Below are 6,922 nucleotides of genomic sequence, written 5' to 3'. Positions count from 1 at the left end.
TCAACCCCCTGCTGAAGTCACCTTCCTAAATACCAAGATACAATCTCTGTGCTGACATAAAAGAGCCAAATGAAGGCTATGCGTATCAGTCATCAGCGGAGTGTGTGTAAGTGGGTGGTATTTGATGTGTGTATTTATCTAGACAAATAGCTGCATAGTCATAAGCCCTTGGGGAGCTATGTTCTGCTGCAGAGCACTCTCATATGTTATTGTTAGGACAATAATTTCATTGTTTTCATACTTCAATGTTATCTTTCTCCAGGAGAGGAGGTTTGCCTACTTTCTCACCACTGTGAGCAGCAACTGGTCCACTACAGTATGACACTCAATGTCCTTCTATTTACCCGTCTTACTATACAGTTGACATCTTGGGCTCCCAAAGAAGGTCAAGAATAGAGGTGAAAGTAGGAGGACAGGAATTTTGTAATAGAACATTAGGTTTTCAAAAGCATTCAAACTATTTTTTAGCAGTAGAACCTTCTATAAATGCAAACTTACTCAGAACCTCAATATATTAAATCCATGAAATCAGAACTTCTCTGGTCTAAGTTTTGGAAGCAAATCCAGAACACTATGTGCTTAGCTTTCTTGAAGCACTCAGGTTCTAAGATTAAGAAAAACGGGGGGAAGCAGATAATGTAGTGGTATGTTGTAGGACTCCCACATGGCTGACCGCAGTTCGAGTACCAGACCCGATGGCTTAAAACTCATGCAGGTGTGTGTGCATGCATGCTCAAGATTCCAGGAGGAGAATGGTGGAGAAAGAATTTTGGCATTGCCATCCCCCCAGGGGGTGATTTTTCACTTTCCTTTTCATTGTCTCTGTCTCTCTTTTTCTCTCCAGCGAGCACACCCACCCTAAGGGGGGTGGGGAGGAAGGAACTTTGAAAAAATTGATCATTTGGAAGTTTCTTATAAAGTTTAATATTGTCTTGCTCTGTGATCCAGCAACTGTGCCCCTAATGTATTTCCCTAAGCAAACCAAAAATGTATGGCTACACAAAACCTGCACATAGATGTCAACAGCTACATTCATAATTGCCAACAATTGGAAGCAACCACAAGGACCTGCAGGAGATTACTGGATAAGCAAACAAATTCTATTCATACAATAGGATAGTATTCAGCAATAAAAGGAAATAAACGATGAAGCAATGAAAAGATATGGAGGAAACTTAAGCGCATATAAGGGAAAGAAGCAAGTCTGAAAGGGACACAAACTATATCATTCCAACAGTACAGCATGCTGGAAAAGGCAAAACTGTAGAAACTGTAAAAATATCACTTGTGGCCAGGGGCTGAGGGGCCAGCGGACAGGATGAAGGTGGAGCACAGAGAATTTGAGGGCAGTGAAACTATTCAGTATGCCACTGTAATGGTGAATAGCTGATGCTACGCATTTGTCAAAATTCACAGAATGTACAACGCCAAGAGTAAACCTTAAGCTAAGAACTTTAATTAAAGATAATATATCAATATTGGTTCATCAGTTTTAAGAAATATACCACACCAGAGTCAGTGTGTAGCATAGTGGTTGAAGTGCTGGACTCCCATATGGCCTACTGCAGTTCGAGTCCTGGACCCGTAGCTTGAAACTGACACCAGGCACGTGTGCATGAGTGCCTGGAGTCCTTAAAGGAGACTGGAGGAGAAGGGTTTGTGGTGTGGCCAGCCCCTTGGAGAGGATTTCTTAGTTTCTGTCTCTCTGTCTCTCCAATGAGTGTAAGTGCCCTGTAGCAAAAAAAAAAAAAAAAAAAAAAAAAAAAAAAAAAAAGAGAGGGAGAGAGAGAGAAAGAAAAAAAGAAACGAAAGGAAGAAAGAAATGTACCACATCAATGCAAGATGTTAGTAAAAGAAGAAAATGAAGATGAGAAAAGATAAATGGGTAACACTGTACTTTCTGATCAGTTTTTCTGTAAACTTAAAACTGCTATTTAAAAAAATTAAGTTTTGGGGGGCCAGCAAGTAGTACGGAGGTTAAGTTATTGGTTCCCATATGGCCAGCCATGGTTTGAGTCCCAGACTCAGTGGCTTGAAAATCATGCTGGGCCCATGTTCATGTGTGCCAAAACTCCCAAGAAAAGACTGGAGGAGAAGGGATTATGGCATGGCCATAACCCTAGGACTCGTAGGAGGTGATTTTTCACTGTCTCTCTCTCTGTCTCTCTCTTTGGAAAGTGCTCGTACCCTGTAAGAAAAATAAATAAATTAAATAAAATAAAAATTTAAATTAAAAAATTCAGTTTTCACTGATCTCAAGAAATACTTTGTGCTCAAAAGGCTTAACAAATACTGAGTAAAATCATTGACTCAGTGTTAACCTTGGTTCATTTTGGCATTTGACATCTCCATGACAACAGATTAGTGCACTCCAGTGATAGGTTCAATAACATGCTTAGTCATGCTTCATGCATGTAGTTGGCAAAATAAGGCGTCTCAAAGATGCCCATGCCCTGGACCAGCCCAGTAGTGCAAAGATTAAGCCTTGTGCATAGGGATCCAGATCTCACAGAGCCAACCATGGTTCAAATCCCAGCCACAGTGGCTTGAAAGACATGTTAGACATATGTATGTATGTTTTTACATGTGTGTCCAAAATCCTGATGAGATGGAGAAGAAAGATTGTAGCAGAACCACAGCTAATTGAGAGTTTTCTCTATCTTGCTCTCTTCCCTCTCTCTCTTTTTTCAGCAAGCACACAATAAAATAAATACATGGCCAGCCAGTGGCTTAAGGCTGGATCCTACATGGCCAACAACATGATTCAAGTTCCAGACCTGGCAGCTTGAAAAACACACCAGGTGCATTTGTATGCATGGCCAAAATCCCAGGAGGAGAATAGAAAAGGGATTGCAGCATGGCCAACCCCTGGGGTGATCTCTCTCTCTCTCTTTCTCATGCATGCACAAGTATATGTACCCTATAACAAAATAAATAAGTATTTTTTAAAGTTGTTCATGCCCTTCTTCCTTGAACATGTAAATATGTTATTTTACATGGCGCAAAAGACTTTGCAGGTGTGATTAAGGTAAGAATCTTGAGATGGAGAGATTGTCTTGTCCTACTCATGTAGACTTGCCTTTTTCAAAGTTTATTTCTTCAGTGAGAGAGCAAAACAGAGAAAGGGAGACCCTCAACAGGACCTCACACCCTGACCCGACCCTTCCCTCACCTTAGCCTTCCCAGCCAGCCAGAATCATGCCCAGCATTTACAAGACCATCAGAGAATCAAATTCATGATCTTCCATGTGGATTTAGCATCACTTGAGCAACAGCTTACCACTGTATCACCAAGCCAGCCCACAGTGGACCCAGTTTAATCACAAGTGCTCAAAAGCAAAGGATCTTTCCCGAGTCATTGAGAGGGAGGATCATACATGGCCAATGACATGAATCAAGAAGGATACACAAGAAGGGTCATACGATGTAATATTGCTGGCTTTGAAAATAAAAGAAAGGGGCCACAAGCCAATGAATGTGGGTGACTCCTAACAGCTAGAACAGACAGTCTCCTCTATGGCCTTCAGAAAAGAATGCAGTCCTGCAGATACCTTGATTTTAGCTCACTAAGACACCTGTCAGACTTACCTATAGAATCATAAGCTAATAAATGTGTATTGTTTTAAGCCATTAAATTTGGGGTAATTTGTTACCATGGCAATAAGACACTAATATAAAGCATATATAACATTAGAAATAACTCTTAATTCATTGTCCTGCCTCTCCAGCCCAACTCAAATGCTTTCTCAAGGAAACGTCCGGGCCTTTCATGCCCTGATCAGTGAGCACACATGCAGTAATGAACTTAAATAGTGTTTTGGGGACACAATACGCCAGGATATTTCATCAGGAAGTATTTTTTAAAATAATGCTTAGTTTCACTTATAAAGGGAGAAAAAAAACCTTCCATCTCAGCAGACTCTTTGATTGGGGGCAAGGAAAGGAAGCTCAATGATGACAAAGTTTGTGCTTCGGAGCCAACCAGACTCTGAATCTCAACTCTGTCATTAGGCTGTGGACAAGCCTAAGCTTCCTTTTTGGGGGATTAAAAATAATAATCAAGAAAACAAGAATCATAATGCACAAGGACTCTTCAGAAAGTTCATGGAAAATGCATATTATTAAAAAAAAATACCATGCACAATTTCAAAAATGTTTGCACAGAAATAAACTCATAATTCAACTCCATTTTTCTACTAATTTTTTGAAGTCCCCCCATATATACTGTTTTCCAAACAATAAGCACTGAAAGAAGTGTTAAGTTTTTCTTATTGTTTCCAGTGATGTTCATTATACACATAATATGCTGATACCATGATGTAAATCTCATGTGCCAGAGACTGCTATAAGAGAAGTGAAAAAGTGAAGAGACATGGGTAAATGAGAGGGAGGGGCAGTCTATAATCTATCTACTCATGTAGTTTCTCATTAAAAAAAAGAAGAAGGAGAAAAGAAAAGGCACTAACATTAGATAACACAGTAATAGAGGTATGGGCCCCTACATTACAAACTGAAAAGCCTGCCTACATCTGATGTTTCTGAAAAGCCTCTGCTCCTGGTAATTCCCAGCCTCTGTATCTTCATGATGTTTTCTGTTTAAAATTCATTGATAACCAAAGCAAAGAGTCTTACAACAGACCTGGATCAATACCCCATATCTCTCTCTGGAAGACAGAAAAGGTAACCCTCCATTGTTCAGAGTAATGATTGTGTTTAACCCTTCAATTCTGTCTTGAACACCTCCACAACTGCCCTGGGTGAGTCGCCAACAAAGGAAGCAACAAAGCCTAGAGAAATCTTTCCTAACACGAGATGCTGGGATTTCTCTTTCTTAAGAGATTTATAATGCACTGTACTATTTAGAATAATGTGTAAATCATTTTAACATATAATCACCAGGATGGCTCCCAAGAACACAGAAAATGTAATGCATCTTTTCAAAAATAGCAAAAACAGGCTTATCGTCCCTGTGAGGGTTGATGAGACACCAGCAGAGTAAGGTATTTACTTGTGCACATCCATTTCTGAGGATTAGCAGCAAAAATAAGTAAAGTCATTACCCAACCAAAAAGTATTGGATGGGGCTAGTTGGCGGTGCAGAGACAACAAAACTGGGACCATATGGGAAAGTTCCTGAGTTCATACCTTCAGGCCTCCCTGAGCAGGCCAGGCATGTGTGCACATTCCTGGGATCTCGGCTGGCCAGTGCAGGGATGGATCATGGCATGAAGACCCTGTTGGAGGTGCCTCTCCCCCATCTCTCTGAATAAATAAGTAACCTTTTTTTCTTTAAAAAAAATGGTATTTAACAATTCATAAGATAAGATTTTAGTATACAAGTCAACACACTACTTGAAAATACAAACTGTGTGCCTTGCATTTTTGAGCTTTATGAGATAAAACTATAAAATAATAAGACCAAGTTTTAATAAACATGGCTGATCAACAAGGATGTCTCCTTCAAAGCAGGAATCTTGAAAGCCACATTAATTCCCATGATACTGGTGTTACTCACAACATTTTTCTAACTTCTTTTAAAGAGCTATCTTCTGAATGTAGAGCTATCTTCTTGATATGACTTTATTGGTTACAGATGTAGTTCCTTGATTGATAAATTTTATGGTTGCAAAAGTTATTTGAAGCCTGGTTTTCCTAGCAATGTAAGCTATCAGTTGAGATTATGCATTATGGATCAAAAACAAAGTTTAGAGATAAAATCATAAAACTGGGTCTTCTGGGAAGCTCAACAAGTGGTCCATAGATAGCCCTAAAATGAGAGATTAATTAAGGACTGAGTAATGACATTACTGGGCTAGGAATATAGGATTTCCAAGTGAGTACTTTGAAAGGGGAAACTCCCATTTAATATATGCTATAGCATCTGGAGAGGGAGAGAGAGAGAGCAAATCAGAGACAGAATGAGAGAAGTCTCATTGCTTTAGAACAACATTTCTTAGATGTTTGATCTCAGGAATCCTTCATACTTTTAATATATTGAAGACCCCAAAGAACTTTTAATTATATGGGTTATAGTTATTGATACTTACCATGTTTACCAGAAAATAAAACAGAAATGTGTAAAATGTTTACTTATAAATGACAAAAAAGCACTACATGTTAATATAAATTACATCTCTTTATGTAAAGTTACTACATTTTCCAAAACAAAATTTAGCAAAAGCAATGTTTTACTTCTTTGCAAATCCCTTTAATGTGTGGCTAAATAGAAACCAATCAGATTTTCATACCTGTTCGGCATATCACATGCTACGTAAACTAGAAAACTCCACTGTACGTCCTTAAAACAATGAGAGTAGGAAAGATAATGTCTACACAGCCTAGAGAATATTGTAGTGATCTAGGGAAAATAATTCTCAATTCAAAGACTCCCCAGAAATAGTCTTGGGGATCCTCAGCCTTCCTCAGACCACACTGAGAAAATCACTGCTTTATGTCACACCTGAAGTGTGACAACACAACCATGTGGGGACATAGAGGGACTGAGAACCAAAGCAAACACAGAATGGGAGTTGGAAAGCTCCCAGGCAAGTATGTGTTTAAGTCTTTGTGTTCCCAACTCCACTTTTTTTACACTAAAGGGGCATTGTGCTCGTTTGCCCCAGCAGCTCAGCTAAACCTCCTTTATCCCCTTGACTACATTCTGTGCCCTCCTTGTCCTTCCCTGCTAATTAACCAGGCACTTCAGTGGGCTGCAAGCACAGTGAGCCAGAGCAGCTGCCAATCAGCCGCTGGCACTTAAGGGGGCCATTTAGAACGGCTGTTGTGAAGGTGTGCTAGTTTTGGTTTTGTCTGATAACCCAATGCCAGTTTGTTGGTCATTTATTTGAAACACCAAAATTGTTCTCATCCTATTGTGATCACTGCTATTAGTCACTTAACTGATCAGCTTGGGGGCGGGGAA

Source organism: Tupaia chinensis, unplaced genomic scaffold (genome assembly GCF_000334495.1).
Source record: "Tupaia chinensis unplaced genomic scaffold, TupChi_1.0 Scaffold000322_1, whole genome shotgun sequence".
Taxonomy (NCBI): Eukaryota; Metazoa; Chordata; class Mammalia; order Scandentia; family Tupaiidae; genus Tupaia; species Tupaia belangeri.
This window is presented reverse-complemented; position numbering follows the sequence as displayed.